Here is a 25,145-nt window from a genome sequence, read left to right as displayed (position 1 = left end):
TCTCTTCATCTAATTCACCATTCAAGAATGCAGTTTTCACATCCATTTGATGAATGACAAGGTTGTGTATAGCAGCAAGTGCTATTAACAACCTAATAGTGGAAGTCCTAGAAACAGGAGCATAAGTATCAAAATAATCAATCCCTTCTTTTTGTCTAAAGCCTTGGATAACCAATCTAGCTTTGAACTTATCTATTGTACCGTCCACCTTCATTTTCCTTTTGAAAATCCATCCGTTTCCCAATGCTTTACAGCCAGGGGGCAGATCACTCAATTCCCATGTATTATTATTCATGATAAAATCCATCTCATCCTGGATAGCTTCTTTCCAGAATGCAACATCCCTTGATATCATAGCTTCACTAATAGTTTTTGGATCATCCTCAATAATAAAAAATATTGGTATTGATATTCAATTTCATCTCTAGAACCTTCAACTAGATAAAGATGAAAATCATCTCCAAAAGACTTCATTTTTCTAGCTCTAGTGCTTCTCCTTGGTTCAGACGGTCCATGAACATCTTCGGTAGAAACTGAGTTCCTACTATAAGAATTCCGAAGCATGTCCCTTGGCCTAGGCATAGACGTAAATATGTTTTCATCAAAGATAGCATCTCTTGACTCAATAATCGAGTTCATAGACACATAGTCATTTGATTCTTGTTAAGTGGCATTTATGACACTTATTTATGCTCCAATAAGCTTTGAGTTGGTGTATTTGTACTCAAGTTATTTGTGTTTTAATGTGTTTTCAAGTGTTTTTGCATTTCAGGATTTATTTTGAGAATCAGGTGAATTAGCATTATTTTGATGCTAATATGGTGTTTAGGATGTGTTGGAATAAAAGCTTGAAAGACTGGCTCGAAGCTGCAAGGAATAAAGAAAAGAAAATAAAGTTTGGCAGAAGGTCGGTGCGCCCGCGCTGATGTTGCCCGTGGCAGCGCCAGGGAGCCGAAAGTCAGCGCGCCCGCGCTGGTGAAGCGCGCGGCCGCGCTGGTTCGGGATAGAAGAAATCCTGATTCTTTTGTAATTTGAATTCTGGACTCCTGGGGTGCATGGAATGCTATATGAACATAACTTAGGTCGTTTATTAATATAAGATAATTCATAATTCAGAGTTTGAAGACATCAAGGGAGGAGAAGATGGCAAGAGATATTTTGGCACAATTCAACAAAGGCGAAGACGATCTAGTTTATTCTTTTAAATCTTTATTTCGAGTTGTAATTTGGATGCATGTTTCTTGTTTGTTTGAACCTATATTCTTGTGTGTACTTTGGTTTATTTATTCATATAAAGACTACGTTTGCTATATCATGTTTTCATTGGAACCCACGTTGGTGATGAGTTCGATTATGGGCTAATCGTTATCGTGGGGTTCTATCGGATTTATTTATGGATTTCTTTAGTTAATTTATTTGATGCCCTAGTGTGTGGTGATTATATGATATCCTAGTATTGGTTGTGCATATTTGTCTTATGAGCGTCGCGAACTTATAAGATAGTGTGTTAATTCTTAATGAAGCGAAAGTAAATTTAAGGATTTAGAACTTGCCATGCTAGCATAGGTTCATGTATTGTTATGCATGATTTGTAGGTAATTTTAACCATCTTACTTGCCCTATGTAATCAAGATAAATAACTTGTGCTTAAACCGTTATGTTGTCAAATTCTATAGACATATAGGGTCTCAATATAATTGGTGCCTATTCAGCTTCTATCTCTTTTGTTGGTGTCTGGTAGAATGGTACTCGTGCAACGAAAGTTGGCATTTATCAGTTTCGTGTTATCTGATTAGTGTCATCACCATTGCATGTTAAGGTTGAGAATAATAAGGCTATTGAATGAAGTACTTAATGAAGTTAGAATCCCATGTTTGTCATATATATTAATTCAGTCTATTTTATTCTCGTAGTGATAATAGTTAGCGTAATTCTTAGTTATAAACATTCTCAATTTGTTATAGTCTTAACATTGAATAATAACCATACATTGTCACGTAGGTGCGTAATTTAGATAGTTAACCAATACAGTCTCTGTGGGAATGAACTAGAAAAGATTCTATACTACTTACAAACTCGTATACTTGCGCATAATATTAGCGCGTGTTTAGCGATTAACAAGTTTTTGGCACCGCTGTCGGGGACTGCAGTGTTAATTACTAGTTTATGTGCTTTCCATCAGTGGTCGTTAAAGTTCATTGACTCGGACATTGTTACTTATTTGTTTCCTTGTTTTATTTCAGGTGATCTAGCGAGGGTGTATGTATACGCGTTCGCGTACTCGTAAGAGAACACTGTATAAAGCTGGGAAGAACTTGTGGTAATTCATAGGGAAGTTTTTGAGGAAGAAAAGAAGGTAGAAGAAAAATAGAAAGTTGAAGAGCCAATTGTAGTAGCTATGGATGATCAAGCAGAGAATCCGAAGGCTTTGATGGACTATTCTAAGCCTAAGATTAATGACATTCAGTATAGTATCATTAGATCAGCCATCACGGCTAACACTTTTGAGATCAAGTCAAGCACAATCCAGATGATACAAAACTCAGTTCAGTTTGGGGGATTACCTACCGAAGACCCCAACATGCACATCCGGGATTTCATCGAGATCTGCGACACTTTCAAATTCAATGGTGTAACTGAAGATGCTATCAAGCTGTGACTCTTCCCATTCTCTTTGAGGGACAAACCTAAGTGCTGGTTACACTCTCTACCGGCAGGGTCTATCACAACTTGGGAAGATCTTGCTCAAAAGTTTCTCACTAAATTTTTTCCCATGGCGAAGACTGCCGCAATCAGGAATGCTCTTACCTAGTTTGCGCAGCAAACTGGAGAATCTCTATGTGAGGCTTGGGATTGATATAAGGAGATGCTAAGGAAGTGCCCACACCATGATATGTCTGATTGGATGATTATCAACTGTTTCTACAATGGATTGGGTCCTACTTCTAGGCCCATGCTTGATGCAGCATCAGGAGGAGCCTTCTGGGCTAAGACCTACGATGAAGCTTATGAACTTATTGAACTGATGGTGCTAATGAGTACCAGAATCCTACCCAGAGGTTGACTCAGGGAAAAATTGCAGGAATTCTGGAGTTAGATGCAGCAACTGTATCGCTGCCCAACTTAAGGTTTTGACAATGAAGGTGGACACTTTAGCTAATTATGGAGTTAATCAAATCACTAGTGTCTGTGAGCTTTGTGCTAGTGCCCATGAGACTGATCAGTGCACAATTTCGAATGAATCAGCTTAGTTCGTGACCAACTTCCAGCGATCGCAGCAACCTGTGCCAGCCACCTATCATCCAAACAACCGTAATCATCCTAATTTCAGTTGGAGCAATGCTCAGAATGCGGTTCAACAGCCTTATCAGCAGTATCCAGCTAAGCAGTACAACCCCCTGGTTTTCAGTAACTGCAGTATGCACCAAAACAACAACTCCAGCTGCAACAAGCTAATGAAAAATCTGAATTAGAAGAGTTGAAGCTTATGTGCAAGAGCCAAGCTGTTTCTATCAAGACCTTGGAAAATCAAATTGGGCAAATTTCCAATGCCTTACTAAATCGTCATCCTGGTACATTACCTAGTGACACTGAAGTGCCAGGGAAGAAGGAAGCTAAAGGAAATCACTTTGAGGTCTGGAAGGGTTGCTAATCCCGATAAAACTCAAGAGTTGACTGAAAAAGCTGGAGCTGAGGAAGAAGTAGAGCAGTAGGATGAAGAAGTAGAACCAAGGAAAACTACTATTGAGTACACTCTGTCTGAGGGTAATATAGGGGAGAAACAGATCTATCCTCCACCGCCTTTTCCTAAGAGGCTGTACAAGAAAAAGCTGGACAAGCAATTCGAGAAGTTTCTGGAGGTGTTCAAGAAACTTCATATCAACATACCTTTCGCTGAGGCCCTCGAGCAGATGCCAAGTTATGCAAAGTTTATGAAAGGTATTCTCTCTCGGAAAGTGAAGCTAGATGATTTAGAGACTGTCGCTCTTATGGAGGAATGCAGTGCTGTACTGCAGCAGAACTTGCCTCCGAAGCTTAAGGATCCAGGAAGCTTTACTATTCCATGTACTATTGGGAAAGTGTCTTTTGACATATGCTTATGTGACATGGGAGCTAGCATCAATCTGATGCCTTTGTCAATCTTCAAGCAATTGGACTTACCTGATCCCAAACCAACTTACATGACCTTGCAATTGGCCGACCGTTCTATTACATATCCGAGAGGTATTGTGGAGGATATCTTGGTCAATGTGGATAAACTCATCTTCCCTGCTGATTTCGTCATTCTTGATTTCGAGGAGGATTAAAAGATTCCCATAATCTTGGGAAGGCCTTTCTTGGCAACTGGCCGAACCTTGATTGATGTGTAGAAGGGTGAGCTTACAATGTGAGTGTTGGATCAGGATGTAACTTTCAATGTGTTCAATGCTATAAAATTTCCTACTGATAATGAGGAGTGCTTAAAAGTCGAGTTGGTCGATTCGGTGGTTATATCAAAACTTGATAAATTGCTAAGGTCTGATGCCTTAGAAAAAGCCTTGCTGGGAAATTCGGATAGCGAAGATGACGAAGTTGATGAGCAATTGCAATATTTGAATGCTTCTCCCTGGAAAAGGAAGATTTCTATGCCTTTTGAATCTCTTGAAATGGAGGAATTGAACAAAGCTCCTAAACGCCTCAAGCCTTCTATTGAGGAAGCTCCTACTCTTGAGCTTAAGCCTTTACCTGAACATTTGAGGTATGCTTTTTTAGGCGATGCATCTACTCTGCCTGTTATTATTGCATCTGAGCTTTCAGGTAATAATGAGGAAAAGCTTTTGAGAATTTTGAGAGAGTTCAAATTGGCAATTGGATGGACTATAGCAGATATCAAGGGAATAAACTCTTCTTACTGCATGCATAAAATTCTGCTAGAAGAAGGTAGCAAACCTACAGTCGAGCAGCAAAATAGACTTAATCCAATCATGAAGGAAGTAGTAAAGAAGGAAATTCTAAAGTGGCTAGATGCAGGGATCATTTACCCTATCTCTGACAATTTATGGGTAAGCCCGGTTCAATTCGTGCCAAAAACAGGTGGTATCACTGTGGTAGCAAATGAGAAGAATGAGCTTATCCCTACACAAACAATCATGGGGTGGAAAGTTTGTATGGACTACAGGAAGCTGAACAAGGCCACTAGGAAGGACCATTTTCCATTGCCCTTCATTGATCAGATGCTTGACAGGTTGGTTGGTCATGAATATTACTGTCTTCTGGACGGCTATTCGGGTTACAATCAGATTTATATCGCTCCGGAAGATCAGGAAAAAACTACCTTCACTTGTCCATGCGGTACTTTCGCCTTCAGACGAGTTTCTTTTGGTCTGTGTGGTGCACCAGCCATATTTCAATGATGTATGATGGCCATCTTTTCTGAAATGATTGGCCAGAATGTGGAAGTGTTCATGGATGATTTCTCGGTCTTTGGCGATTCTTTTGATGAATGCTTGCAAAATCTTGGACATGTTCTCAAGAGGTGCGTTGAAACCAATTTAGTTCTCAATTGGGAGAAATGTCACTTTATGGTGCGTCAAGGCATAATTCTCGGGCACAAGGTTTCTAGTAAGGGTCTTGAGGTGGATAATGCCAAGGTAGGGGTCATTGAGAATCTTCCCCCACCTATTTCTGTCAAGGGAATTCGAAGTTTTCTTGGTCACGCGGGTTTCTACAGGCGTTTCATCAAAGACTTCTCGAAAATTTCAAAGCCATTGTGCAGTTTATTAGAGAAAGATGTTCCTTTTAAATTTTATGACGAGTGCCTTGCAGCTTTTGAGACATTGAAGAAGAGTCTAATTACGGCACCGGTCATAACTGCACCCGATTGAAATGAACCTTTTGAGATGATGTGCGATGCAAGTGATTATGCAGTTGGAGCAGTTCTTGGGCAGAGGAAGAACAACATTTTTCATGTGGTCTACTATGCTAGTAAGACCCTTAACGGTGCTCAACTGGATTATACTACTACGGAGAAAGAACTTTTAGCTATTGTCTATGGTCTTGAGAAATTTCGATCTTATCTACTTAGGACTAAGATGAGAGTGTTCACTGATCACGCTGCAATTTGATATCTTATCTCGAAGAAGGACTCGAAGCCTAGATTGATTCGATGGGTTCTTTTACTCCAAGAATTTGAACTAGAGATCAAGGACATAAAAGGAACTGAAAATCAAGTTGCTGATCATCTCTTGCATTTAGAGAATCCTAATGCTACTTCATTGGATAAGACATTGATAAATTAGTCTTTTCTCGACGAGCAGCTGTTTGGAGTGCAAGAAGAAGAGCCGTGGTTTGCAGACATTGTGAACTACCTTGTGAGTAACATCATGCCTCCCGACTTATCTTATGCTCAAAGGAAGAAGTTTCCACATGAAGTGAAGTGGTATATGTGGGATGAGCCATTTCTTTTTTGCCAAGGAGCTGATCAAATCATCAGGATATGTATTCCTTACAGCGAAACGGGGGGATCTTGCGAGATTGCCAGTCAACGGCTTATGGAGGACATTATGGTGGAGAAAGGACAGCAGCTCGTGTTCTTCAAGCAGGTTTCTTTTGGCCAACATTATTTAAAGATGCTCATCAGTTTATTTTGAAATGTGATCGATGTCAACGTGTGGGTCATATGTCCAAGAGGGATGAGATGCCTCTTAATGTGCTTCTCGAGGTTGAGTTCTTTGATGTTTGGGGAATTGACTTCATGGGGCCATTTGTCTCATCTTACAACAATCAATATATCCTGTTGGTGGTTGATTATGTGTCAAAATGGGTTGAAGTTAAGGCGTTGCCAACGAACGATGCGAAAGTGGTGCTTGATTTTCTTCACAAGCAGATATTCACAAGGTTTGGAACTCTAAGAGTCATAATCAGTGATGAGGGGTCGCATTTTTGCAATCGCAAGTTTACTGCCATGATGAAAAGGTATAATGTGAATCATCGCATTGCTACGGCTTATCATCCTCAGACAAATGGTCAAGCTGGGGTATCTAACATAGAAATCAAGAGCATTTTAGAGAAAGTAGTGTGTCCATCAAGGAAGGATTGGTCTTTAAAACTTGATGAAGCTGTTTGGGCGTATAAAACAGCATATAAAACTCCATTGGGAATGTCGCCGTTTCAGTTGGTTTATGGTAAGGGGTGTCATTTGCTGGTGGAGCTCGAGCATAAAGCTTATTGGGCTTTGAAGAAATTGAATCTGGACTTGGATGCAGCTGGAAAGAAAAGGATGCTTCAATTGAATGAACTTGACGAATTTCGACTTCAAGCTTATGAGAACAACAAAATGTACAAGGAGAAAGTCAAAAGGTGACATGATCGGGGTCTAGTGCTCAAGAAATTTGTGCCGGGGAAACAAGTGCTTTTATTTAACTCTCGTCTCCGTCTTTTTCCTGGAAAGTTGAAGTCAAGATGGTCAGGTCCTTTTATTGTCAAAACTGTGTTTCCTTATGGAGCGGTGGAAATTTTTGAGAATGATCCGGGCCAAGCATTCAAGGTAAATGGTCAACGGTTGAAGCATTATTATGGTGATATGGCAACCCGCGAGGTGGTTAGTTCCGTTTTATTGTCCACTTGATCTCGAGATTCTACGTCGAGCTAGCGACGTAAAAGAAGTGCTTCTTAGGAGGCAACCCAAGTATGTTATACATTAGTATGTAGAGGAAGCAAGAAGAAAGGAAAAAATCACAAAAAAATCAAAAAAAAGAAAAAATTTCAGGGCCACTACAGAACCTGGGCGCGGCCGCGCTGACCAAGCGCGCGGCCGCGCCATTTTTCCAGTAGACACGCGCGCCCGCGCTCTTTCAGCGCGCGACTGCGCCGATTTTCCAGAAGTTACGCACGCCCGCGCTGTCTCAGCGCGTGGCCGTGCCGGTCCCTATTTGAAAAAAATAAATACAGCAATTTTATTAGAGAAAATCGGGATTTTAATTCCAAAATTAATTTTTACCCGATTTTTACTCTACCACATCCCATAATTCCCTCTCTCAATCAATCCCATTATTCACACGATTCCCATAATAAATCCCACTTCTATTCTTTATCAAATTCACACCCCTCCACCTATAAATACATACACTTATATACATCTTCTCCACCAATTCACAAACTCTCAAACACATATTCTCTCTAAACACTTAAGCTTTTACTCACTTTTATTCAATCCCGATGGCACCTAAAAGACAGAGAACTCAAGTTGGAAGCAGCGCCACCGATTCTTCTACTGCGAGTGGTGTGAAGCCCAGGTTTTCTACTCCTGAAGCTGAGGAGGAGTACACGAGGCTTCTCGCGAAGCCTATTGCTAAGAAGAGAGGATTTCTATCATCCGGGAAGGATGGTAAGTTGTTGGAGATGATTCTCAAGATGGGCTGGGCACCTTTTTGTGAGGCTCCCGCTGCTGTGCCCATGAGTATTGTGCGGGAGTTCTACGCTAACGCCAAGGAGGAGGAGAATGGTTTTACGGTGGTGAGAGGGAGGACTGTTGAGTATAGTGCTGAGGCTATAAGGACAGTGATTGAGCAGCTTGCGAAGAAGGTGGGGCAGGATACCTGGAACGATAAGACTCCAGAGGACTTTGATCTGGATCTCATTGTTGCTACTCTGTGCCGGCCCGACACACACTGGAAGATCAAGAGGGGCACAGCCGCCGAGTATTCTACATTTTCGGCGTCCGGTATGAATAGGTTTGCCCATGCCTGGAATGCTTTTATATGTTCTAATATCATGCCATCTTCGCATATGCATGAGGTTACTGTTGAGCGTACACGACTGTTGTGGGGCATTCTACAGGGAGATTACATTGATTTGGGGATGGTTATCTACCAGGGTATTTTGAGGTTTTTGAGGGGAAGCACAACAGGGTCTATTTCGTATGCGTCTGTGGTGACGAAGTTGTGTGTGGCAGTTGGTGTGCATTGGCCCGCACATGAGAAGTTACAGATTCCGAGTGCTCCGATCGATAACACTACTTTGGCTACAATGCAGGAATGGGATGAAGGCATGCCCGATCTGAAGGGGCTTGGATATTCTTTTAACCACCTACCTGGTGGGATGCCAGCTGCTGGTCAGGCGAGCAGGACTGCGTGCAGATCTCAGTTAGGAGATGAAGGGGGACCATCGTGTTTGGCACAAAGCATGCGTTAAATAAATCACGCAAGTATACGCGTTCACAAGTAATATAGAATGATTTCTAGTTCGTTCCCACAGAGACTCTGATTAATTATATTTAATTAACACTTACTCACCAATGTATGATTATTCTTCAATGCCAAGATAATAATAATTAAGGTTGGTAAACTAATAATTACTACGAGAATTAAACACTTTAATTAACAATATTAAACACACATGAGATACTAACTTCATTACTACTTCATTCAATAGTTATTGCTATTAACCTTAGCATGTAATGGTGATGATATTAATCGAACAACACGAAACTGATAAACGTCAACTTTCATTGTACGAATACCATTCTACCAAGCATCCACAATTAAGAGAGAAGTTGAATATGCATCAATTATGTTGAGACCCTATATGTCTACAGAATTTAACAACATAACGATTTAAGCGCAAGTTATTCATGATGATTACACAGGGCAAGTAAAACGGTTAGAGTTACCCACTAATCATGCATACAATACATGAACCTATGCTAGCATGGAAAGTTCTAAATCTCAAGATTCACTGTCGCTTCACAAGAGATTAACAGGCTATCTTACATGTTCGCGATGCATATAAGACGAATAAGCACAACCTATACTAGATATCATACAATCACCACATACCAAGGTATTAAACAATTAACTAAAGAATTCCATAGTAAATCTGCTAGGATCCCATGATCACGATTAGCCCATAATAGAACTCATCGTCACCATGGGTTCATATGAAAGCATGATAATAACACAACGATATAAGGCTAATAAAAATACTTAATAAATAATGAAGTACGTCACAAGAGTATTAAGGTTCAAAGCATAAAGAAAACTAGCATCCACTGTTACAACGAATTAAAAGAATCACAAGATAAACATATGCTTCCTCTTCTTCATTGTTGCGTGCTAAAACGGCCTTCTCAATCTTCTTGCCCTTGCTCTTGATGATGAAAACGTCTTCCCATAAGGTTGATATAATAGTCCAAGAGTACCAGCGCCAACAAAAGCCCAATTATACTTGAATTAATAAAATCCAGATTCTGAAATTCCGCACGCACGCGGTCGCCTGCTCTCTCCACGCGGCCGCTTGCTGGCACGCGGTCTCCTGCTCCTGGCGCGCGGTCGCCTGCTACCCTTCTGGAAAATACTTTATTTTGCTTCTGTTTTTGCTGATTTCTTCGCTCATCTCCCCTAGACTGATTCCAAGCACTTCCTTAAGCTTTATTTGATGAAAACCACATATCTAAGCAAGTTATACCCTGAAATGCAAAAACACTAGAAAACGCGTCAAATACACAAAATACTTGAGTTCAAGACACCAATTCAAGCCGTTATGAAACGCTCTAAGTGGTATAAAATGCCACTTATCACACCCCCAAACTTGAATCGATGCTTGTCCTCAATCATCACAGACTCAAACTTAGAATAAAATATGCATGAATGCAGCTTATATGAATGCAACGATCCCCTCGCGATGACTAAACCAACCAACACATGACATATCAACAAATGCAATTAGGCGACTTAAGATCAATCTAATCACGCAAGCTAACATACAACTAGAAATGTGGTGTGTGCGAATGCTTAAGAGATATGCTTCGAAACTAGATCAATCACAATAACTTAATTATCCTCAAGGCAATCACAAGCTTATACGAAGAATATATTCTAGACAAAAAATGACTTATAACACTTTAAGATTATTGGAGTTTATTACGGAATCATGCTTTTATTCAACACATAAAACAAATGCTTATTTGATCGTGCAATGAGTGAGGTCCACAAAGGACTTATGCAATGGTACCCATTTAGCGAGCGTTAGGTTAGCGGATCCCAGACTATAAAAGCCTTAGGTCACTAGGCACAAAGTCCCCTAAGAACTTAATAACTCGAATACCAAAGAGCCCACTCGTGATCAATTGTGTATTAAACCATATTTTTTTTCTTTTTTTTTAATTTCTGAGCAAGTGCGTTTCGCTCCATCTTGCTCAACCCTAGACTACTCGTATACAATACGAGCCAGCTACTAGCCATTTGACGCCTAGCCACAACTAGCAATGAATTCCAAAAAAAAATTTCTCCATTTTTTATCTTTTCATGTCTTTTATCATTAAGAGCCTAGCATGGATTCTAAGTATAAGCAATAGATTAACCTCAAAAGCCATCAAACCATGACAACAATCTAGTCCTTAAGCATACTCTAAGGCTTAGTGAAATTACAAGTGTTTCTAGAATGCATATCAACCTAACAAGATTCAACATCACTTTAACGCTATCACTACACTCGCATCAATATCACATATGATAACTCGTGGCATTCCAAACCTTGTGAATATCTGCTTATGAAGAAAACTTAACACTACCTTTGCATCATTAGTCGGTATAGTTTTTACTTCTACCCATTTTGAGACATAATCGACTGCCCGCAAGATGTACTGATTATTGCAGGATAAGATAAATGGTCCCATGAAATCGATTCCCCAAACATCGAAGACCTCAACTTCAAGTAGGATACTAAAGGCATCTCATCCTTTCTGGAAAGATTCCCAACTCTTTGGCAATGATCACACCTTAAAACAAATTGATGTGCATCCTTAAACAACGTAGGCCAAAAAAAATCTGCTTGAAGAATACGAGTTGCTGTCTTTTCATCATCATAATGTCCACCATAAACTGTGGAATGAAAGTCTCGTAATATTCCCTCTGTCTCACAGAATGGGATACATCTCCTGATGATTTGGTCAGCTCCTTGTCTAATCAAATATAGTTCATCCCACATGTACCACTTCACCTCATGCATAAACTTCTTCTTTTGAGCCGCATTCATATTAGGAAGCATTATATTGCTAACAAGATAGTTCACAATGTCTGCGAACCATGGCTCTTCCTCTTGAATTGTGACCAACTTCTCATCCGAAAAAGATTCGTTGATCAATGTCTTATCATGTGAAGTAGAATCGGGATTCTCCAATCTAGAGAGATGGTCAGCTACTTGATTTTCAGTACCTTTTCGATCCTTGATCTCTAACTCGAATTCCTGTAGTAAGAGAACCGAACGAATAAGTCTAGGCTTAGAATCCTTCTTTGAGACCAGATAGCGGATGACAGCGTGATCAGTGAACACTGTCACCTTTATCCCAAGTAGATAAGATCGAAATTTTTTGAAACCAAAAACTATAGCCAAGAGCTCCTTCTCATTAGTGGTGTAGTTCAGTTGGGCTCCATTTAGTGTCTTACTAGCATATTAGACCACATGAAAGATATTAGTCTTTCGCTGCCCAAGAACTGCTCCCACTGCATAATCACTTGCATCACACATCATCTCAAAAGGTTTTCTCCAATCAGGTGCCGTAATAACTAGTGCGGTGATTAAACTCTTTTTGAGAGTCTCGAATGCTGCCAAGCATTCATCATCAAATTTGAAAGACATATCTTTCTCGAGCAAGTTGCACAACGACTTAGATATCTTAGAGAAGTCCTTGATGAAACGCCGATAAAAACCCGCATGACCTAGAAAACTACGGATTCCTTTCACAGAAATAGGTGGTGGAAGATTTTCAATGATGCCCACCTTGGCTTTATCCACCTCAAGACCTTTACTAGAGACCTTATGCCCAAGAATGATGCCTTATTGCACCATGAAGTGACATTTTTCCCTATTGAGCACCAGATTGGTTTCAACACACCTTTTGAGCAGCAATGAAAGATTATTCAAGCATTCATCATACGAATGTCCAAAGACGGAAAAGTCGTCCATGAACACTTCGACATTATTTCCAATCATATAAGAGAATATGGCCATCATGCCTCTCTGAAAAGTGGCAGGTGCACCACATAAGCCAAAAGAAACTCAGCGAAAATCAAACGTGCCAAATGGACAAGTGAAAGTAGTCTGCTCTTGATCTTCTGGTGCAATGCAAATCTGATTGTATCCCGAATAGCCATCCAGAAGACAATAATACTCATGACCAGCCAACCTGTCAAGCATCTGATCAATGAATGGAAGAGGGAAGTGATCCTTCCTCGTGGATTTATTTAACTTCCTGTAGTCCATGCATACCCTCCATCTTGTGACTATTCGAGTGGGGATGAACTTGTTCTTCTCATTTGCTACCACAGTAATACCTCCTTTCTTAGGTACACATTGCACGGGGCTCACCCAAGAACTGTCAGAAATAGGATATATGATTCCTGCATCCAGCCATTTTAGAATTTCTTTCTTCAGCACTTCTTTCATGATAGGATTACGCCTTCACTGTTGCTCAACAGTCGGCTTGCTACCTTCCTCTAGCAGAATTTTATGCATGCACTACAAAGGGCTGATCCCTTTTATATCTGCTATAGTCCATCCGATGGCCGATTTGAATTCCCTCAGAATCCTCAAGAGCTTTTCCTCATCACTACCTGAAAGGTCAGATGCAATAATAACAGGAAAAGTAGACGCATCACCTAAAAAAGCATACATCAAGTATTCAGGCAGTGGTTTAAGCTCCAAAGTAGGTGCTTCCTCAATAGATGGTTTGAGCTTTCCCTCAGCATTCTTGAGATCAGTATTACCAAGAGATTCAAATGGCATGTCTAACTTCTGTTTCCAAGGAGAAGCATTCAGATATTGTAACTGCTCATTGCTTTCCTCATCTTCACTGTCAAAATCCCCCAATAAGGCTTTTTCTAAGGTATAGACCTTAACACATGATCAAGTTCTGAAGTAACTGCAGAATCGACCAAATCCACCTTGAAGCACTCCTCATCTTCCATAGGGAATTTCATCGCATTGAACACATTGAATGTCACATCTTGATCTTGCACCCTCATAGTGAGTTCACCTTTTTACACATCTATCAAGGTATGACCTGTAGCCAAGAAAGGCCTTCCCAATATTATGGGAATCTTCTTATCTTCCTCGAAATCCAGAATGAAAAAATCTGCAGGAAAGATGAGCTTTTCCAACTTTACTAGCATGTCCTCCATGATGCCTCGTGGGTATGTAATCGAACGATCAGCCAATTGTAGAGACATGTAGGTGGGCTTCGGATCAGGCAAATTCATCTTTTTGAGGATAGACAACGGCATCAGGTTGATACTTGCTCCGAAATCGCAAATGCACTTGTCAAATGACAACTTACCAATGGTGCAAGGAATGGTGAAGCTACCTGGATCCTTAAGCTTTGGAGGTAACTTTTGTTGCAACACGGCACTGCACTCTTCCGTTAGAGCAACGGTATCAAGTTCATCCAGTTTCACCTTCCTCGAAAGAATACCTTTCATGAATTTTGCATAACTAGGCATTTGCTCAAGAGCCTCAGCGAAAGGTATGTTGATGTGAAGTTTCTTGAACACCTCCAGAAACTTACCAAATTTCTTGTCCAGCTTTTGATTTTGCAATCGCTTAGGAAAAGGTGGTGGAGGATAGAGCTGTTTCTCCCTTGTATTACCCTCAGGCAGAGTGTGTTCAACAGTAGTCTTCCTTGGTTCCCCCTCTTTCTCCTTTTTTATTCCTTCTTCATCTACAACTTCAACTTCTACATCTTTTGCTTTTTCAGCATCAACAACTTTTACAGACCTTAAGGTGACAGCTTTAACTTGCTCTTTAGCTTCCTTCCTGCCTGGCACTTCAGTATTGTTGGGAAGTGTGCCAGGTTGACGATTGAGCAAGGCATTGGCTATTTGTCCAATTTGATTTTCCAAGGTCTTGATAGAAACAGCCTGACTTTTTCACAATAGCTTTAACTCTTCGAAATCAACACTAGAAGGTGGAGAAGCACCTCCTTGTTGAGGATATGGTTGCCTTTGAGAAAATTGCCGAGGTTGCTAGAATTTAGGTGGATTAAACTGTTTATTTGCAGCTTACTGATATGACTGCTGAACAGCATTCTGATTATTACTCTAGCTGAAATTGGGATGATTTCTGTTATTAGGATGATAAGTAGCCAGCACAGACTACTGCGGTTTCTGGAAATTGTTCATATACTGCACAGATTCATTAACAAGAGATAGCATGAGAGCCTCCACAAAGCTCACATATACTAGATAATTGATTTATGCCATAGTTGGTTAAAGAATCGACCTTCATAGTCAGCGCCGTGAGCTGTGCTGCAATAGCTATAGCTGCATCAACTTCCAGAATATCTGCTACTTTTCCAGGCATCATCCTTTGAGTTGGGTTTTAATACTCGTTTGCAACCATAGTTTTAATGAGATTATAGGCCTCGGTATAGCTTTTGGCCCACAAGGCGCCTCCAGAAGCTGCATCGAGCATGGGTCGAGATTGGACCCCCAAACCATTGTAGAAACCTGTGATCACCATCCAGTCAGGCATCCCATTATGTGGACACTTTCTCAACATCTCTTTGTAGTGCTCCCAAGCTTCGCACATAGATTCTCCTGGTTGCTGCGCAAACTGAGTAAGAGCACTCCTCATAACTGCAGTTTTGGCCATTGGATAGAACTTCACCAGAAAATTTTATGCAAGATCTTCCCAAGTGGTGATGGACCCAACTGGTAAAGAATGTAACCAGTCCTTAGCTTTGTCCTTCAGAGAGAATGGAAGAAGCCTCATCTTGATAGCCACATCAGTGACACCATTATATTTGAAAGTACTACAGATCTCGACAAAATTCCTGATATGCATGTTGGGATCTTCAATTGCAGCCCCTCCGAAAGAAACAGAATTCTGCACCACCTGAATAGTGCCCAGCTTGATTTCAAAAGTATTGGCCTGAATAGCCGGATGAATAATATTGGACTGAATGTCATCAATTTTAGGCCGAGAAAAATCCATAAGAGCTTGATCAGCTTGAGCTAGATGAACACCCATTATTTCAGGTTCTTTCTTTTCACTCTCTTTATCCGAATCTTCAAAAACTATCTTCTCCTTAAAGTCAAGAGCTTTATCTGTCTCCTCAGCTTTATCCAGATTTCTCTTGCGAGTGCGAGAACGTGTTTGCATAATCGCTCGCTAGAGTACTTGAAACACAACCGGAAGCAGTAAGTAACAAGTCTTAATCAATGAATCCTAATGACCACTGATGGCAAGTACATAAACTAAACAAATTAACACCGAGTCCCCGGCAGCGGCGCCAAAAACTTGTTAGGCACAAAGCATGTGCTAAATAAATCACGCAAGTATACGCGTTCGCAAGTAATATAGAATAATTTCTAGTTCGTTCCCACATAGACTCTGATTAATTATATTTAATTAACACTTACTCACCAATGTATGATTATTCTTCAATGCCAAGATAATAACAATTAAGGTTGGTAAACTAATAATTACTACTAGAATTAAATACTTGAATTAACAATATTAAACACGCATGAGATACTAACTTCATTACTACTTCATTCAATAGTTATCGTTATTAACCTTAGCATGTAATGGTGATGATATTAATCGAACAACATGAAACTGATAAACGCTAACTTTCGTTGTACGAATACCATTCTACCAAGCATCCACAATTAAGATAGAAGTTGAATAGGCATCAATTATGTTGAGACCCTATATGTCTACAGAATTTGACAACATAACGATTTAAGCGCAAGTTATTCATGATGATTACACAGGGCAAGTAAAACGGTTAGAGTTACCCACTAATCATGCATACAAATACATGAACCTATGCTAGCATGTTAAAATCTAAATCTCAAGATTTACTGTCGCTTCACAAGAGATTAGCAGGCTATCTTACATGTTCGCGACGCATATAAGACGAATAAGCACAACTTATACTAGATATCATACAATCACCACATACCAAGGTATTAAACAATTAACTAAAGAATTCCATAGTAAATCCGCTAGGATCCCATGATCACGAGTAGCCCATAATAGAACTCATCGTCACCATGGGTTCATATGAAAGCATGATAATAACACAACGATATAAGGATAATAAAAATACTTATTAAATAATAAAGTATGTCACAAGAGTATTAAGGTTCAAAGCATAAAGAAAACTAGCATCCACCATTACAATGAATTAAAAGAATCACAAGATAAACGTATGCTTCCTCTTCTTCGTTGTTGCGTGCTAAAACGGTCTTCTCAATCTTCTTGCCCTTGCTCTTGATGATGAAAACATCTTCCCATAAGGTTTATATAATAGTCCAAGAGTACCAGCGCCAACAGAAGCCCAATTGTAATTGAATTAATAAAATCCAGATTCTGAAATTCCGCATGCACGCGGTCGCCTGCTGTCTCCACGCGGCCGCTTGCTGGCACGCGGCCGCTTGCTCTGGGCGCGCGGTCGCCTGCTACCCTTCTGGAAAATACTTTATTTACTTCTGTTTTTGCTGATTTCTTCGCTCATCTCCCCTGGACTGATTCCAAGCACTTCCTTAAGCTTTATTTGATGAAAACCACCTATCTAAGCAATTTATACCCTGAAATGTAAAAACACTAGAAAACGCGTCAAATACACAAAATACTTGAGTTCAAGACACCACTTCAAGCCGTTATGAAATGCTCTAAGTGGTATAAAATGCCACTTATCACATCACAGCGGCAGCAGCAGGAGGAGGCAGCAGGAGCAGATATGGGAGATGGTTTGAATTCGACGTAGTGTAGGTGTCTTACACTGAGGATGGATGTGATGCCCGACATCCACAGTTGGTTTGCACGAGATCTCACACAGGCACTTGGGACTGTATTTAGAGCTACGGGAGTTGACATCCAGTGGCCAGTCTTTGGTGAGTATTCCATGTATCCACCTCCGGACACACCTGACACTCCACCCGTTGAGGGTGATGATTCTGATTATGAGTAGGTATGCCTGATTCCTTACTATTACCTTCACTGAGGACAATGAATATTTTTAGTTTGGGGTAGTTGTTGAAGGAATATGTTTATGTGAGTCTCATATAGTTTGCATGTTCATGATAGTTTAATTCATATAGTTGCATAAATTATGCCAAATAATTTTTTTTATTTTTGTAGTTTTTATGATAATTTGTTCATGTAGTTTCATGCATTTGCATTATATCATGATTCCCTTAGATAATTTTTCCAATTTATTGGTGATATTGATGTTAGTTTAGTGATGTCATATTTAGTGATGATGAGTCTTATTGGATTAATTTGCATGCTAGAGACACTTGTATTTCACTAAGTCTTATAGGTTGCTAGAGTGCTAGATCATAGTCATAATTTGTTGATTTGTCGAGGTTTAATCGCTTGTTTATATTTATAATTTAGGGCATTCTCTTAATAATAAAAGACATGGATATTTAAAAATTGGAGGAAATTGGATTTTAATGCTAGTTGTGTGGCTAGGTGTCAAATGGCTAGTAGCCGGCTCATGTTTTTATGAGTAGTCTAGGGTTGAATGAGATGGAGCGAAACACACTCATTCAGAAATTATTGAAAGAAAGAAAAAAAAAAGAAAGAAGAAAAAAAGAAAAAAAAAAGAATAAGTGTTATGTATAATTGATCACAAGTGGGCTCTTTAGTACTCGAGTTATTAAGTTCTTAGGGGACTTTGTGCCTAGTGACCTAAGGTTTTTATAGTCTGAGATCTGCTAACCTAACACTCGCTACATGGGTACTATTGCATAAGTCTTTTGTGGACCTCACTCATTGCACGATCAAATAAGCATATATGTTTTGTTTTGTATGAATAAAAGCATGAATCCATGATTAACTCCGATATAAGAATTGAAGTGTTATAAGTTATTTTGAGTCTAGCTTTTATTCTGTTTATAAACCTGCGATTGTCTTCATGAGTAGTGAGTTATGGTTGTCAATCTATTTGCAATAGTGTATCTGTATGCATTTGCACACACGCACGTCTCTGGTGTGTAGATTGATTTGTGAGATTTGACAGATCTTTATGCGAATAATTGCATTTGCTGAGGTGTTTCTAGTTTATTGGTTTAGTTATTCTTTGGGATCGTTGCATTTATATTAGTTGTATTCATGCATTATTTTTATTTCTTGTTCTTTGAGTCTGTTTATGCTTGAGGACAAATATCAATTCAAGTTTGGGGGTGTGTTAAGTGACATTTATGACCCTTATTTATGCTCTAATAAGCTTTGAGTTGGTGTATTTCTACTCAAGTTATTTATGTTTTAACGTGTTTTCAAGTGTTTTTGCATTTCAGGCTTTATTTTGAGAATCAAGTGAATTAACATTATTTTGATGCTAATATGGTGTTTAGGATGTGTTGGAATGAAAGCTTGAAAGAATGGCTCGAAGCTGCAAGGAATAAAGAAAAGAAAATAAAGTTTTTTGGCAGAAGGTCGGCGTGCCCGCACTGATGTTGCGCGCGGCCGCGCCAGGGAGCAGAAAGTCAGCGCGCCCGTGCTTGTGAAGCGCGCGCCCGCGCTGGGTCGGGATAAAAGAAATCCTGATTCTTTTGCAATTCGAATTATGGACTCCTGGGGTGCATGGACTGCTATATAAACAGAACTTAGGTCGTTTATTAATATAAGATGATTCATAATTCAGAGTTTGAAGACATCAAGGGAGGAGAAGACGACAAGAGATCTTTTGGCACAATTCAATAAAGGCAAAGACGATCTAGTTTATTCTTGTGAATCTTTGTTTTGAGTTGTAATTTGGATGCTTATTTCTTGTTTGTTTGAACCTATATTCTTGTGTGTACTTTGATTTATTTATTCGTATAAAGACTACGTTTGCTATATCATGTTTTCATTGGAACCCACGTTGGCGATGAGTTCGATTATGGGCTAATCGTTATTGTGGGGTTCTAGAGGATTTATTTATGGATTTCTTTAGTTAATTTATTTGATGCCCTAGTGTGTGGTGATTGTATGATATCCTAGTATTGGTTGTGCGTATTCGTCTTATGAGCTTCGCGAACTTATAAGATAATGTGTTAATTCTTAATGAAGCGAAAGTGAATTTAAGGATTTAGAATTTGCCATGCTAGTATAGCTTCATGTATTGTTATGCATGATTCGTAGGTAATTTTAACCATCTTACTTGCCCTATGTAATCAAGATAGATAACTTGTGCTTAAACCGTTATGTTGTCAAATTCTATAGACACATAGGGTCTCAATATAATTGGTGCCTATTCAGCTTCTATCTCTTTTGTGGATGTCTGGTAGAATGGTACTCGTGCAACGAAAGTTGGCATTTATCAGTTTCGTGTTATCTGATAAGTGTCATCACCATTGCATGCTAAGTTTGAGAATAATAAGGCTATTGAATGAAGTACTTAATGAAGTTAGAATCCCATGTTTGTCATATATATTAATTCAGTTTATTTTATTCTCGTAGTGATAATAGTTAGCATAATTCTTAGTTATAAACATTCTCAATTTTTTATAGTCTTAGCATTGAATAATAACCATACATTGTTGCGTAGGTGCATAATTTAGATAGTTAACCAATACAGTCTCTGTGGGAACGAACTAGAAAAGATTCTATACTATTTGCGAACTCTTATACCTACGTGTAATATTAGCGCGTGTTTAGCGACTAACAATTCTAACACATAAAATCTATATGCGATGGAATGCTCAGCATAACCAACAAAAAATACAATCTATACCTCGTTCACCCAAGTTTCTTCTTTTTTTGTTCAGTGAGTCTTACAACTGCTCCTAAATCCCCAAACTCTCAGAAAACTAAATTTTGGTGACTCTTTGTACCAAAGTTCATAAGGGGTAATCTTATTTATCTTACTAGGAATTCGATTCAATAAATAACAGGTTGTTAACATAGCCTCACCCCAAAAACCCTCACTCAAACCCGAGTAGGATAACAAGAAAGTAACCATTTCTTTCAATGTCCTATTCTTTCTTTCTGCCATAATATTTTGTTGTGGTATATAAGGAGCCGTAGTTTGATGTATTATACCAGTAGATCGAAAATATACCGGATCATAATACTCTCCTCCTCTATCAGTACGTAGATTTTTCATCACGGTACTCTGATGTAGCTCTACTTCTTCTTTATATATTTTAAAGAAGTCAACAGCTTCATCCTTTGAATGCAACAAATATACATAACAATATCTAAAAGCATCATCAGTAAAAGTAACTACATACTTTTATTTCCTAATGATGGTGTACAATGAAAATCACATAAATCACTATGTATTAGTTCTAATACATCAAACACCCTATTAGCATCCTTAAAGGGCAATCTAGTTATCTTTGTCAACATGCATGTTTTATATTTTTCATTGTTTAAATCAATAGCAGGTATGAGACTCATTCTAGACATATCCTTTATTCTTTTATAATGTACATGTCCTAGTCTAGCATGCCATAATTCTGATTTATTCAAACTATTGCTAGTACTAGTAGAATCCATACAAGCAGATTCTTTATTAAATGGAGTATTTACATTCAACATAAACATACCATTACATAAATAGCCAAAGCCAACAAAATTACCATGTTTTGACAAGATATACTTGTCACTTTCATAAACTTGTTTATATCTATGATTATTTAATACAACACCAGACAAGAGATTCTTTCGAATCCCCGGAACATGCAACACATTATTTAATAATGTACATTATCCAGAGGTAAAAACTAGCTTGACATTTCCTAGTCCTTTAAACGGTTCAGTTGCAACATTTCCCATCTTTAAGATAGATCCATCTTCAATTGGTTGAAATTCTATGAACCAACGAAAATCTTTACATACATGACTCGTTGCTCCTGAATCAATCCACCAAGCAACATTATCATCCTGCACATAAAATGCCTCAGGTATTAGTGATACATAATTCTGACAAGAATTATAATTTTGTATTAAAATCTGACCTTGTTGCTTTTCTGGATCCTTGGATCCACTTGGACCAACAATTTGCTTTTCCTGCTTGCCTTTACCAACCCGATAATCCTTCTTGAAATGTCCAGGTTTGCCACACTTCCAACATGCCATCTTAGGCTTTTTGTTGGAAGAGTTGTAGTTTCCTTTAAACTTCCGTTTATCACTCTTGCCATCCTTAGAATTCTTAGAAGGTCCACCATCTTCAACCATATTTATAGAAGAATCACCGACTTGGTTCTTGCCCTTAGGATTATTCTCAATTTCTTAAGTTCTCGAAGCCTCTTTAATTCTGAAGTGACTTCCAAGTTCAACCAGCGTCATATCATCTTTATTATGTTTCAAGGTGTGTTTAAAATCCTTCCATGATGGTGGAAGTTTGTCTATAACACCATAAACAGAGATAGATTCATCCATATTTAAATTGTGTTGAACAAACTGTCCCAGAATCCTTAACAATTCATTGTATTGTTCCATCACCGGCCTAGAATCGACCATTTTATAGTTCATAAAATTACTGGCCAGAAACTTCTTACTAGAAGCATCTTCTTCCATGTACTTGGATTTAAGAGAATCCCACAATTCTTTCGCTGAATCAATATTTTGGTATATATCGAAAAGGGAATCAGACATACCGTTCAAGATGTGACTGCGACAGATGTAATCATCATTTTCCCATTTGCAGCGCTTCCTTGTTTGTTCAATAGTTTCATTCTCAATCACTTCTGGCATGGGGGTACTCAGAACATACACAACCTTCAGCGTGGTCAACAGAAAATGCATCTTCTTCTGCCATCTTCTAAAATCCTGATCCTCAAACTTGTCCAGTATTGCAAACTTGCTTGTCATATCTTTTGCAGATTCTCCGTTCGTCATCTTCAGAATAAATTTAACTTCAATCTATGTTGGAAAAATATGATAGTAACTTCGATTTTTCTAAAGTCGTGTGAATACTTTCAGATTAAAATTATTTGTGGTTCACCCAAATAAATCAATCGGATAAAGTCAGAAATTCTACAAGAAGAGAGAATATGTTTTTGTTGTGAATTTCAAGAAAATGAACCAACCCTAAAATTGATCAATGAAACACCTATATATGGATGTCAGCAGATGTGTCTTTTTCCAACAGACACATCTTAGTCTTTTGCCAATAGACACATCTCAGTCTAACAGTCATGGCTAAAACTAACAGACACATCTTATTTCAACAGGCGTGGCTGCTGCCAATGGACATGTCTCATAAACAATAATACCAAAATCACAATAAACTCGAACAAAGCGTGCACTCCGCACTCTCCCGACTTGTTCAATTTAATATTATGATTATATTGATCAACTAGTCAATCCAATTACACTAAAATATCCAACATTCATATGATTCACGTCACCCGTATCCTCTAGCATTGCCATCACTCCAACCAACAGACATTTTAATTTACATTTCTTTCAAGGTGGGACCAACCGCTACTCCTACACCACTACTCATTACATCTCCCAAAATCCTTCTATAGCTATTACACTTTTTTTCCATAGGATATGAGCTCGTCATGCTCTTCATTAAGGATACATTCATCATTAACCAACTCAATGAACTATTGGTGTTCTCATCAAGACATTGTGTAAATTGGTTAAGTTAGCATAACTACTTATGCAAAACTTAAAAATGTAGAATCTTGGAAAAATCAGAGGTTGGATTGGCTGAAAGGCATACTCAATGTATTTTCGTGAAAGCAAACTAGTAAATGAATAAGGACTTGAGGCTCCTTGTTCAAGCATAGGAGTTGAGAGTTGCTGATGGCTCCCATAGCTAGCAGCCATGTTGGGAAGCTGTTAGTTATTTTATGCATGTCAAGTAGAAATATATTTTGATAAATGTGTACACCTGAATTAATAAAATGTTTATCCAGTCAAGATAGGTACATAAATGTTGTGCATGATTAATGCATCAAGAGTTACTTAACTACTAGTTTATTATAGTGTTAAAAGTGTGTGTCAAAAAGGAAAGAGATACATCTCAGTCAAGAGAACCTTCTTGAACCTTGCACTGGATATTTTCTGGAAAAAAGTGTTTAATTTTATATTTCTTTTATCAAAATTTTAAAAGGAATCTATCTTCTTTTCATGTTTAGAGGTTTGAAAGTACAACAACTGATAGTAATCTCACATATGATACTTGAGGAAAATTTGTGCCAAAGGTATACTTTGGCATACTTGGATCATAGAAAATCTCACATATGGTTCTTTTAAAGAGGAAAATGTACGAAAAATGCATACTTTGGGATACTTGGATCATAGGTTAAAATAGTCCTTACTTATCTTAATGTCATTGTATAATGAAGCAACTACCAAGGATGCACAAACAATTGTTAACCTTAGTGTCATCTTTATAATAAATTAATTTAGTATGTTTGTTCATGTAAATGATGGTGTGAATTTATTTAACTAAAATATTGCTTTAAGATAACTTTTTATAATTTGTTTATTAGTGAATCTTCAAGCATGTATTTTAATCACTAGTGTTATGTTATATAAAAATTTACAACAAGCAAATAAATAAAAATGGTTTTCTTCAGATTTCGGGTTTTTTCAATATGAGAAAAATAATTTACAAAATAAGTTGTTGTTTTAAATATATGTATATTGGGGCATAATGTTAATAAAATATAGTAACATTTCCGGTTCAACATATATTAAAAAATTGAATTATCATTTTTTATTAAAAAAAGATACAAAACTTTGAGTACAAATATTATTATCATAACTTTGTATAACCTATTTTAATTTTTTTGCAATTTTTTTACGCAAAAATGAATTCTTTTGTATAAGGAGTGTTCAAGAAATAGATAAGTGAGTTTGTAGTTATATTTGTGTTGGATCGAAATTACGAAAACAAATTTCCAAGAAAACTACATTAAATTATTATTTTTTTATATTTTGATAGGGTATTAGTAACGAAATATATAATGTCCATTAAAAAATTAAGTACAAAAAATTAAGTTCGTTACTTAGGTTTGTAATTAATTTGACACCTCATACATATAAACTACTAAATATTAGATTGAAAACTTAAAAATAATATAGTTAATTTGAATTCGGGTTTGATTTTGATCATGAACTGAAAATACCTTGCCAATCCCTTTAATAAATAAAAAAAAACCAACTAAATATCTTGCCCACCATTTCTCTTATTGCATTCTTCATACCCA

At 38.1% G+C, this 25,145-nt stretch overlaps 1 non-coding gene across 1 annotated transcript; it reads right to left on the bottom strand.

Annotated features, from left to right (window-relative positions):
- Nucleotides 1-2,788: 2,788 nt before the first annotated feature.
- LOC141681050 (small nucleolar RNA R71) lies at nt 2,789-2,895 on the bottom strand. The gene has a single exon (XR_012558493.1). It is a non-coding gene; the product is annotated as a small nucleolar RNA R71 (small nucleolar RNA).
- Nucleotides 2,896-25,145: the final 22,250 nt, after the last annotated feature.

Source organism: Apium graveolens, chromosome 8, assembly GCF_009905375.1.
Source record: "Apium graveolens cultivar Ventura chromosome 8, ASM990537v1, whole genome shotgun sequence".
NCBI lineage: Eukaryota > Viridiplantae > Streptophyta > Magnoliopsida > Apiales > Apiaceae > Apium > Apium graveolens.
The sequence above is the reverse complement of the archived record's forward strand: the minus strand, read 5'-3'. Positions and strand labels throughout refer to the sequence as shown.